Here is a 13,083-nt window from a genome sequence, read left to right on the forward strand (position 1 = left end):
GAACATGTTCTGCCTCACAGCTTTCAGAAGAAGCCAACCCTGTTAACATCTAGATCTTGCACATCTAGCCTCCAGAATTGTGAGGTAGTATATGTGTGTTATTTAAGCCAGCCAGTGTGTGGTACATTGTCATGATAGCCCTACCAAAACAATAACATCCACCAGTACCATATAAAGACTACATTTCTAATTTTTTTCCTGAATTTCCTAAAATAATTGGTAAGCGTAGTAGGAATTAATAGAGAGGTAACAGGATTTCACCCACATTAGCTCTCTTTCTGAAATTTTGAGTGGATATGCCTTCTTTCCTAATTGATGTAAAGCACTACAGCACTTACTACTCTTAAAGCATACTCCTCATTTTCTGGACCCTTGCATTTTTCTGAATCCTTTGTTATATCTAGAATTTTCTGTACCCCATAATTATGCCTCAGATTTCTACTCACTCTCAAATATCCAGCTGAAGTATCCCTCCCTCTACAAAATATTTCTCTGAGACTAGCTCTAAATTTTATTTTCTTTGTAGTGCCTCATATGTTCTGCCTTGTACCAGACAACTAGCAGAGCTTCTACTTGCCTTCTGCACCTGAAGAGACTGTGAAATCCTTGAGAGCAGGAACAGCAGGAATTTTACTCTTCATTTATTACATGAATTATTATATTGGACACATGGTTAGTGATCAGTATTTGTATATTCACTGAACTTTAAATTGAAACTATACTGAACATAATTAGTGATTTATAAAATGGATTTAGTTCTGCTTTATAGTAGTTGGACTCAAATTATACGTATGTTATTCCATGTGACATTGTCCCTCATTCATTGATACTCTATTCCTTTAATTTTACAACAGTTTTAATGTCCTTATGCACTAATTCTGTCATCTTTGTCATTGCTTGGTCTGCTTCTGTTGGGCAATTTTTCTCCTAATTATGGATTGTATGATTCTTCTTCTTTGCTACATTTTGACTGGATGCCAGACATTGATAATTTTATATTTCGGGTACTAGATTTTTTAGAAATTCTTTAAATAATTTTAGTTGTTCTAGCAAACAGATACATCTCTCTTTTTTTTTTTTTCAGATACATCTCTTTTATAAATCAGTTTTTGTTTTTTTGTTTTTGTTTTTTTTGCGTTACACGGGCCTCTCACTGTTGTGGCCTCTCCCGTTGCGGAGCACAGGCTCCGGACGCTCAGGCTCAGCGGCCATGGCTCATGGGCCTAGCCGCTCCGCGGCATGTGGGATCTTCCCAGACCGGGGCACGAACCGGTGTCCCCTGCATCGGCAGGCAGACTCTCAACCACTGCGCCACCAGGGAAGCCCTATAAATTAGTTTTAAGATCCACTTTTAAGTTCCGTTAGGGTGGATCCAGTACAGCCTTTAGTCTATGACTAATTTATCTTCACTACAATTGCAATACCTTTTAAGGATTCTATACTCCATGGTACTAGGTCTTTAAATTCTTGTGTTCTTGTTGAGAACACAACCACCATATCTAGTCCTGTATGAGCCTTGGGGAAATTTCCCCAGGTATTTTTTTCCCAGTGGTTCTTTCTCTGAATTCAGGTATTTTCTCCTCATGTATCCATGCTGTTCAGCCAGAGGTTTAAGGGAGCCCCTCTGTAGGTCTCTAGAGTTCTCCTTCTGTCCAGATCCTTTTATTCTGCCATTGAAATTCTAGCCATTGTGGCCTCCCCAAACTTCTACCTCTGTCTCCTCAATTCAGCAAGCCCACTAAGCTGTTTGGTTTCACCCTTCCTGCACTGTGGCCTGGCACTACTCCCCTAGCAGAGAACTGAAGCTCATGGCATTGTTTCCCTTGTCTCAGGAATCACTGATCTGTGCTGCCTATGTTAGATGCCTGAAAACATTGTTTTAGAGATTTTGCTTAGCTGTCTAGTTGGTTGTTGTTTGTTTTTTTTTTTTTTGTGGTACACGGGCCTCTCACTGTTGTGGCCTCTCCCGTTGCGGAGCACAGGCTCCGGACGCACAGGCTCAGCGGCCATGGCTCACGGGCCTAGCCGCTCCACGGCATGTGGGATCCTCCCGGACTGGGGCACAAACCCGTGTCCCCTGCATCGGCAGGCAGACTCCCAACCACTGCGCCACCAGGGAAGCCCCCTGTCTAGTTGTTTAAAGTAGAAGGGTAAATGCAACCTGGGCTACTCTACAAAAGCGAGCAAAGTATCTATGATGGTGTGTATGTGAATATTGACTAGAAAGTACTGTAAAGAGTATAGTGACTGAGCTAAACAAAGCTGCTTTTTTTGAATAAATACCTGGTATTATTTATCACCTTCGAATCTTTTACTTTATATTTTTTTCTCGTGGAAAGACTATTTGAAGTAAAGTATTGGTGAAAGATCTACAAGGAGCGGATAAATATGGAGCTTCAGTCATGCAAACCTATTTTCTAATCCTGATTCTACCCCTGTAAGTGGCATAACCTATGGCCACTGACTTAATCCTTCTGAGCTTCCCTTCTTCAAAGGTAAAACAGAAGCTAGCACAATAACCCCGCATGGTTATTATGAGGATTAAATGACCATCATTTCTCTGCGGCTTTTATGATGAAGCTTTATTCTGAGATTCATGCAAAATAATGGATCAAGAATTATATGTGAAGTTCTTAGTGGAGTCTTCCCCATAACAGTTACCAAATAAGTTCCTTTCCACTTTCCCTTCCCCTCCAAGCAACAGGAAATTTATTGCATTTGGATTGCAAGAGAATTGAAGGTCTAATTTCTAAAAACCTCTCAAATTTGGGGTATTTTCCCAGGAACATCTTTACTCAAAAGAACAGGCAGATAAACTTGGTTCAATTACTTTATAATTCTGATCTTGAATATGAGACTCCAAAAGCATAATGATGAATTATCCCATTTTTCATTTTGACAGGCTTTCTTCATATTCTTCTCAAACTCTTCTTCCAGGAATCTGGCATATGATTTTGCTTATAGTTGAGCCTATATTTATCCTGCTTTTTATTCCCTGTTTGCTTTTTTTTTTTAATTTAATTTAATTTTTTTTATACAGCAGTTTCTTATTTGTTATCCATTTTATACATTAGTGTATATATGTCAATCCCAATCTCCCAATTCATCACAACACCACACCCGTGGGCCCCCCCAGCCACTTTCTCCCCTTGCTGTCCATGCATTTGTTCTCTACATCTGTGTCTCTATTTCTGCCCTGCAAACTGGTTTATCTGTACCATTTTTTTAGGTTCCACATATATGTGTTAATATACGATATTTGTTTTTTCTTTCTGACTTAGTTCACTCTGTATGACAGTCTCTAGATCCATCCACCTCACCACAAATAATTCAATTTCATTCCTTTTTATGGCTGAGTAATATGCCATTGTATATATGTGCCACATCTTCTTTATCCATTCGTCTGTCGATGGGCATTTAGTTTGCTTCTATCACCTGGCTATTGTAAATAGTGCTGCAGTGAACATTGGGGTGCATGTGTCTTTTTGAATTATGGTTTTCTCTGGGTATGTGCCCAGTAGTGGCATTGCTGGGTCATATGGTAATTCTATTTTTAGTTTTCTAAGGAACATTCATACTATTCTCCATAGTGGCTGTATCAATTTACATTCCCACCAACAGTGCAAGAGTGTTCCCTTTTCTCCACACCCTCTCCAGCATTTGCTGTTTGTAGATTTTCTGATAATGCCCATTCTAACTGGTGAGAGGTGATACCTCATTGTAGTTTTGACTTGCATTTCTCTAATAATTAGTGATGTTGAGCAGCTTTTCATGTGCTTCTTGGCCATCTGTATGTCTTCTTTGGAGAAATGTCTGTTTAGGTCTTCTGCCCATTTTTGGATAGGGTTGTTTGTTTCTTTAATATTGAGCTGCATGAGCTGTTTATATATTTTGGAGATTAATCCTTTGTCTGTTGATTCGTTTGCAAATATTTTCTCCCATTCTGAGGGTTGTCTTTTCATCTTGTTTGTAGTTTCCTTTGCTGTGCAAAAGCTTCTAAGTTTCATTAGGTCCCATTTGTTTATTTTTGGTTTTATTTCCATTACTCTAGGAAGTGGATCAAAAAAGATTTTGCTGTGATTTATGTCAAAGAGTGTTCTTCCTATGTTTTCCTCTAAGAGTTGTATAGTGTCTGGCCTTACACTTAGGTCTCTAATCCATTTTGAGTTTATTTTTGTGTATGGTGTTAGGGAGTGTTCTAATTTCATTCTCTTACGTGTAGCTGTCCAGTTTTCTCAGCACCACTTATTGAAGAGACTGTCTTTTCTCCATTGTATATCCTTGCCTCCTTTGTCATAGGTTAGTTGACCAGAGGTTCATGGGTTTATCTCTGGGCTTTCTATCACATTCCATTGATCTATATTTCTCTTTTTGTGCCAGTATCATATTGTCTTGATTACTGTAGCTTTGTAGTATAGTCTGAGGTCAGGGAGTCTGATTCCTCCAGCTCCGTTTTTTTCCCTCAAGACTGCTTTGGCTATTCGGGGTCTTTTTTGTCTCCATACAAATTTTAAGATATTTTGTTCTAGTTCTGTAAAAAATGCCATTGGTAATTTGATAGGGACTGCATTGAATCTGTAGATTGCTTTGGGTAGTATAGTCATTTTCACAATATCGATTCTTCCATTCCAAGAACATGGTGTATCTCTCCATCTGTTTGTATCATCTTTATTTTCTTTCATCAGTGTCTTATAGTTTTCTGCATACAGGTCTTTTGTCTCCCTAGGTAGGTTTATTCCTAGGTATTTTATTCTTTTTGTTGCAATGGTAAATGGGAGTGTTTCCTTAATTTCTCTTTCAGATTTTTCATTGTTAGTGTATAGGAATGTGAGCGATTTCTGTGCATTCATTTTCTATCCTGCAACTTTACCAAATTCATTGATTAGCTCTAGCAGTTTTCTGGTGGCATCTTTAGGATTCTCTCTGTATAGTATCATGTCATCTATAAACAGTGACAGTTTTACTTCTTCTTTTCCAATTTGTATTCCTTTAATTTCTTTTTCTTCTCTGATTGCTGTGGCTAAAACTTCCACAACTATGATGAATAATAGTGGTGAGTGTGGACATCCTTGTCTTGTTCCTGATCTTAGAGGAAATGCTTTCAGTTTTTCACCATTGAGAATGATGTTTGCTGTGGGTTTGTCGTATATGGCCTTTATTATGTTGAAATAGGTTCCCTCCATGCTCACTTTCTGGAGAGTTTTTATCATAAACAGGTGTTGAATTTTGTCAAAAGCTTTTTCTGCATCAATGGAGATGATCATATGGTTTTTATTCTTCAGTTTGTTAACATGGTGCATCACATTGGTTGATTTGCATATATTGAAGAATCCTTGCATCCCTGGGATAAATCCCACTTGATCATGGTGTATGATCCTTTTAATGTGTTGCTGGGTTCTGTTTGCTAGTATTTTGTTGAGGATTTTTGCATCTACATTCATCGGTGATATTGGTCTCTTTCTTTTTATGTAGTATCTTTGTCTGGTTTTGGTAGCAGGATGATGGTGGCCTCCTAGAATGAGTTTGGGAGTGTTCCTTCCTCTGCAATTTTTTGGAAGAGTTTGAGAAGGACGGGTGTTAGCTCTTCTCTACATGTTTGACAGAATTCCCCTGTGAAGCTATCTGGTCCTGGACTTTTGTTTGTTGGAAGATTTTTAATCACAGTTTCAATCTCATTACTTGGGATTGGCCTGTTTATATGTTTTATTTCTTCCTTGTTCAGTCTTGGAAGGTTATACCTTTCTAAGAATTTGCCCATTTTATTGGCATAGACTTGCTTGTGGTAGTCTTTTAGGATGCTGTGTATTTCTGCGGTGTCTGTTGTAACTTCTCCTTTTTCATTTCTAATTTTATTGATTTGAGTCCTCTCCCTCTTTTTCTTCATGAATCTGGCTAATGCTTTACCAGTTTTGTTTATCTTCTCAAAGAACCAGCTTTTACTTTTATTGATCTTTGCTATTGTTTTCTTTGTTTCTATTTCATTTATTTCTGTTCTGATCTTTATGATTTCTTTCCATCTGCTAACTTTGGGTTTTGTTTGTTCTTTCTCTAGTTCCTTTAGGTGTAAGGTTAGATTGTTTATTTGAGATTTTTTCTTGTTTCTTGAGGTAGGCTTGTATTGCTATAAACTTCCCTCTTAGAACTGCTTTTGCTGCATCCCATAGGTTTTGGATCATTGTGTTTTCATTGTAATTTCTCTCTACGTAATTTTTGATTTCATCTTTGATTTCTTCAGTGATCTCTTGGTCATTTAGCAACGTATTGTTTAGCCTCCATGTGTTTGTGTTTTTTACATCTTTTCCCTGTAATTGATTTCTAATGTCATAGCGTTGTGATCAGAAAAGATGCTTGATATGATTTTAAATTTCTTAAATTTACTAAGGCTTGGTTTGTTACCCAAGGTGTGATCTATCCTGGAGGATGTTTCGTGTGCACTTGAGAAGAAAGTGTAATCTGCTGTTTTTGGTTGGAATGTCCTATAAGTATCAATTAAATCTATCTGGTCTATTGTGTCATTTAAAGCTTGTGTTTCCTTATTAATTTTCTGTTTGGATGATCTGTCCATTGGTTTAAGTGAGGTGTTAAAGTCCCCCACTATTATTGTGTTGCTTTTGATTTCCTCTTTTATCGCTGTTAGCAGTTGCCTTATGTAGTGAAGTGCTCCTATGTATATATTTATAATTGTAATATCTTCTTGGATTGATCTGTTGATCATTAGTGTCCTTCCTTGTCTCTTGTAACATTCTTTATTTTAAAGTCTATTTCATCTGGTATGAGTATTGCTACTCCAGCTTTCTTTTGATTTCCATTTGTATGGAATATCTTTTTCCATCCCCTCACTTTCAGTTGTATGTCTCCCAATGTCTGAAGTGGGTCTCTTGTAGATGGCATATATATGGGTCTTGTTTTTGTATCCATTCAGTGAGCCTGTGTCTTTTGGTTGGAGCATTTAATCCATTCACATTTAAGGTAATTATATGTATGTTCCTGTTACCATTTTCTTAATTGTTATGGGTTTGTTTTTGTAAGTCCTTTCCTTCTCTTGTGTTTCCCATTTAGAGAAATTCCTTAAGTATTTGTTATAGAGCTGGTCTGGTGGTGCTGAATTCTCTTAGCGTTTGCTTGTCTGTAAAGCTTTTGATTTTTCTGTTGAATCTGAATGAGATCCTTGCCATGTAGAGTAATCTTGGTTGTAGGTTCTTCCCTTTTGTCACTTTAAATATATCATTCCACTCCCTTCTGGCTTTTAGAGTTTCTGCTGAGAAATCAGCTGTTAACCTTATGGGAGTTCCTTTGTATGTTATTTGTTGTTTTTCCCTTGTTGCTTTCAATGATTTTTCTTTGTCTTTAATTTTTGTCAGTTTGATTACTATGTGTCTCAGTGTGTTTCTCCTTGGATTTATCCTGCCTGGGACTCTCTGCGTTTCCTGGACTTAGGTGGCTATTTCCTTTCCCATGTTAGGGAAGTTTTCAACTATAATCTCTTCAAATATTTTCTTGGGTCCTTTCTCTCTCTCTTCTCCTTCTGGGACCTCTATAATGCTAATGTTGTTGTGTTTAATGTTGTCCCAGAGGTCTCTTAGGCTGTCTTCATTTCTTTTCATTCTTTTTTCTTTATTGTGTTCTACAGCAGTAAATTCCACCATTCTGTCTTCCAGGTCACTTATCCGTTCTGCTGCCTCAGTTATTCTGCTATTGATTCTTCTAGTGTATTTTTCATTTCAGTTATTGTATTGTTCATCTCTGTTTGTTTGTTGTTTAATTCTTCTAGGTGTTTGTTCTCTAATTATTCTTGCTCTTTGTTAAACATTTCTAGCATCTTCTCGATTTTTGCCTCCATTTTTTCCCCTAGGTCCTGGATCATCTTCACTATCATTATTCTGAATTCTTTTTCTGGAAGGTTGCCTATCTCCACTTCATTTAATTATTTTTTCTGGGGTTTTATCTTGTTCCTTCATCTTGTACATAGCCCTCTGCCTTTTCATCTTGTCTATCTTTCTGTGAATGTGGTTTTTGTTCCACAGGCTGCAGGATTGTAGTTCTTGCTTCTGCTGTCTGCCCTCTGGTGGATGAGGCTATCTAAGAGGCTTGTGCAAATTTCCTGTTGGGAGGGTCTGGTGGTGGTTAGAGCTGGGTTTTGCTCTGGTGGACAGAGCTCAGTAAAACTTTAATCCACTTGTCTGCTGATGTGTGGGGCTGGGCTCCCTCCCTGTTGGTTTTTTGGCCTGAGGTGACCCAGCACTGGAGCCTACCCAGCTGTTTGTTGGGGCTAATGGCTGACTCTGAGAGGGCTCACACCAAGGAGTACTTCTCAGATCTTCTGCTGCCAGTGTCCTTGTCCTCATGGTGAGCCACAGCCACCCTGTGCCCATTCAGGAGACCCTCTAACACTAGCAGGTACATCTGATTCAGTCTCCCATGGGGCTACTGCTCCCTCCCCTGGGTCCCAACATGCACACTACTTTCCGTGTGCCCTCTAAGAGTGGAGTCTCTGTTTCCCCCACTCCTGTTGAAGTCCTGCAATGAAATCCTGCTAGCCTTCAAAGTCTGATTCTCTAGGAATTCCTCCTCTCATTGCCAGACCCTCAGGTTGGGAAGCCTGACGTGGGGCTCAGAACCTTCACTCCAGTGGGTGGACTTGTGTGGTATAAGTATTTGCCAGTCTGTGAGTCACCCACCCACCAGTTATGGGATTTGATTTTACTGTGATTGCGCCCCTCCTACCATCTCAGTGTGGCTTCTCCTTTGTCTTTTGATGTGGGCCATCTTTTTGCTGAGTTCCAGTGTCTTCCTGTCAATGACTGTTCAGCAGTTAGTTGTGATTCCGGTGGTCTCTCAAGAGGGAGTGAGAGCACGTCCTTGTACTGTGCCATCTTGAACCAGTCTCCTATTTCCTGTTTTGCTGTTTCCTCCTTTTCTCATATCCTTCACTGAGCTTCCTCAGTAATTCATTTGTGATTCCTGTACAATATGCTAGTAACTACCAAATATTCACCTTAACTCTGCCTTTGAGGTTCTTGCTAATATCAATTTAGTTACCCTTTCTCAGAGCTTTATTCCTCAATGTTTCATGAATTTCACCATTACCACCCTATCACTGCAGTCACAAAGACTCAGCATCTTCTAATGTTCTCTTATTTAGGTTTTCACATAACCAAGCCATGATGATCATTCCTTTTTGAGACCTCACTCATAAGAAATGCTTATGAGTGAGGTCTCAGTCATAAGCAAACTACTGCTTCGCACAAGTAGCAGCTTGTGGTGAAGTGGAAAGAGCATAGCATGTGTGACCAAAAATCCAAGTTTGAATCCATATTCAAAGCACATTGTGACTTCGGATGAATTCCTTAAACTCTCTGAACTTCAGTTTACTCACCTGTAAAACAAGGGTGATAATATCAAACTCATAGAATTATAAAAATTAAAATTAGATAACCTGTGACGTTCTTGGAGTAATGGGCATACAGGAGATGCTCAGTGACTGTTAGCTTGCTTCCATTCTGTATATTTCTAAATCCCAAGACTCATGATTGGATTTTGGTAAAAACTTTCTGGCATTTTCTTCATTTTTAAATTTTTTCTTTTCCATTTTTATTATCAGGGAATATTCTCCTGAATGAGGTTGTTGAGGATCAAATGAGAAATATAGAAATTGCTATGGATGTATGTCACTTAAGATGTATTTGGTTGTCAGTAAACCTATTCAGTACAATATATGTAAATCAAACCATAATGCTGTATGTCTTAAACTTCTATGATGATGTCTATCAATCATTTCTCAATAATACTGGGGAAAGATATTCAAGCTTAAACAGTAAAGAAATGGATTAGTTCATATAAGAAAACAACCAAAGGTAGTGCTGGCTTCTGGGATGGTTAATCCAGCATGTTCTTTCCATATCTCTTTACCTTCAACAACAGTGTTGGTTTCATCCAAAACTAGCTCCCCTCGTGTCAGAAATTGAGGTCATATGCTTCTTTCTTCCTGTCCAACAGGAAAGAGAAATTGGTTTCCTGTACCTTTATTAACCTCCAGCAAACATTTCCTCTTATCTCATTGTCCAGAATTGGATCAGAAGCAACAATTGACAAGAGAGAATGGGTTAACTTTGGCCAGACTGGCCCATCCCTTGAATGAAAGAAAATTCCTCTCCTCAGAAGAGGAAGGGTGGGAGGGATATTGAGAGTCAGCTGAGTGAATATGTAAATAATTGTTGACTGAACTTCAGTTATTGTCACTGAATGACTTCACATTTCTTGGAACTACATCAATGCTCAGATCAGATCTAATAAATAATTGTTGAATAAAGTCCCTATCAAAATCTTCTAATTATTTGCTTCTGTCTTTCTGCCTACTGAGGCTCACTTTCTTCTCCATGTCTAACTTCTCTCTTTTCCCATCACACAGTAAGATGGACTCTTAACTTGATCAGGGTTCTTGAATCTTCCACATTTTGTTTTGTTCATTTTCCAAAGTTGGAATTGATTTTCTTCTCCTCAAAACAATCTATCTCCCTGAGGCCTTCCAAGATCAAACATTTCCAGTTCTAGTCACAGAATCCCAGCAAAACCTCAGCATTCTGGCACATTTCCTTTAATTTTTGGAATACATATAGGTATGTTTCAGCCTTTCTTTCCTGTTCAGTCAATAATAAGACCTGAAGAACTCTGTCTATTCTAGGCAATGTATGTCCTACACAGGATATGGTGTATGGTAGGCATTGGCAGGATAGTAATATTTGAGTGGCATAGAAATCATTGAGATAAAACAGATAGTATGATTAATAAGGCAAATGCTATTGCTTTCACTGTCAAATGCATGGAGTACTCAAACTCTAGGGCGTACCAAATAGACGTGAGTAATTTACTAAACCGTCAGATTGTCTTATTCCATTTCCAAAGATTCTGATTCAGGTCTGAGGTAGCGCTAAACAATCAGCATTTTAATCAAATGTCCCAAATGACTCCCATAATAATTGTATAAACAACATTTGGCTGAATGGGTAGCATTCAACCAATTTCTCCTCCTTACATCAATACAAGAATAAAGAAGTAAGGCTTCATGGCCAATGCTAAGTTAACGAGTGAATGAATATTCCTGATCCCATGAGTAACTGCTAACTAGAATTCCTGGAGTATTAAAAAATATATTTAAAGGAGGGTCAGGGATGGATAGGTGAGGGGAGGCGCAGGGAGAGAAAGTACCAGATAGGAAGGTTGAGTTCTGATAGTGAAGGGCCTTGAATACTATGCTAAGGTGTTTGGATTCTTCTGAAAGCATTAGGGAGTCTTGGAAGGTTTCTGAGCAGGGAATAACACTATACAATTTGTGTTGTAGAAAGCCGACTTTGTCCAAATGTGATGGATTGACCAGAAAGGGGAAACTGGACGCAGAGGAGAACCACACATGATCAAAACCACAAATGGTTTCTTCAGGCCACAGGGACAGGTGAGGTCTCTGGGGCTTGAAGGCCACTGTACCATGACTCAACGTAAGACTAGGACTGTGAGTAATTAGCTATGCTTTCCATGTGGAGCCAAAAGTGATTCATCTCCACGAGGCAAGTGACCACTCCTGGCTGCTCAGTCCAGAAAATAAGTTTCTCAGAGCTGAGACACTCTATGCCAAGGTCCAAAACACAGAGGCAGCCCCAGAAAATCTTTTTCCCCCACTTATGAATCATAATGGAAATTGAAGTTTAAACCTAGTAACTTATAGGGAGCAGCAAATATTTTATACTAACAATATATCATTAGCATCATGTGTTAAGAAAAAATGCTAATATGTTGAAAGAATGGCTGAGGCATACTGTTTATTACACGTAGAGTTTAGGTTAGGTTAGAGTAGAGGCTCAGTCTCCCAGAGCTGGCAGTGTCAGGGTCAGGTGTGAGGAAAGCCCTGGGGTTCTATACTTAGAGCTGAGCAAATAGGTCATTGAGGGTGGCCTGGGAAACAGGCTTTCCCCTTATAACAAAAATGTTCTCTGCCTTGGCCACATATCCCCACTGACATTTCTCTTTTATCATCTTTCCAAGGAGTCCACTTGCTGGACAAAATGCTAGATGGTAAAACTGGAGACACCGGAGTTAGTTCTTTCCTTTGGAGAGGGACCAAGGAATGAGGGAAATGGATTCTGTGCCCAGAAAGAAGTCAAGTTGAAGAGCCAGAAGTTATCAGGAAGACAGAGAATATCAAATGGAAAATTAGCTAATTTTCCTACCCTCTTAAATGCTAAAGACAATCTTTTAAAATCTGTGTAACTCAAACTGGTGTCAGCTGTTCCCTAGTTCTCTTCTAGGAGTTTCCATCCAAAGCCCCCCCTTCCCCCCACCCCCTCCATTGCAGCCTTTACCCCAGCCTTCCTCACATATGCAAATCCACTTCCATCAACACATTAGCAAGAAAGTAGATCTCATGTTCAGGTGAAGCTAAGAGAGAATTTCATCATAAAACCAGCAGCCACCGTTTGAAATATCTCCTTTAGACATTTCTGCAATGTCTCTGTCTATTGAACTGCTGGGAAGGCGACCCCTTTCCCTTTCCCTATGGCTGCAGGTCAGTCTCCTTCCCCTCTCCTCCCTTCCTCTCTCCTCCCCTCTCCTCTCCTCTCCTTTCCCTTCCTCTCCCTTCTCTTTAAGCTGGCAGAGCAATTCTGCTCAAGCCCCTGCCTGCCAATCACTCCTGGTTCTTAGCAAGGCAAAAGGTCCCAAATTTAAAAGGAGAGAATAGTTTTTTCCTTCTTGTTATTATATCTGCATAACTCTGTTGTTTTACCTATTTTTCCTCTATTTTTGCTATCAGGAAAAAAAGTAAAAGGTAGCTAAGTAAGGAGGGCAGGATTTTCAGTTACATCTGCTGCAAATTATGGGACCGAGGGAAGGAAGCCTCAACATTTCTTTCTCAAGTGGGCTTCAGTGAGTCTACTCTGTGCTGGCCACTGAGATGAGTGCTGGCATCTCTGTACTCAAGAAACTGCCTGTACAGAAAGGAAGCCCAGCCCGGCTTCCGTATACCTCATATTCTGAACTTTGATATTTCAATTGAGTGTTTCACAGGGGGTCCTCAGGCAACTTTTCCCCAGT

Source organism: Tursiops truncatus, chromosome 12 (assembly GCF_011762595.2).
Source record: "Tursiops truncatus isolate mTurTru1 chromosome 12, mTurTru1.mat.Y, whole genome shotgun sequence".
In the NCBI taxonomy this organism is placed as follows: Eukaryota; Metazoa; Chordata; class Mammalia; order Artiodactyla; family Delphinidae; genus Tursiops; species Tursiops truncatus.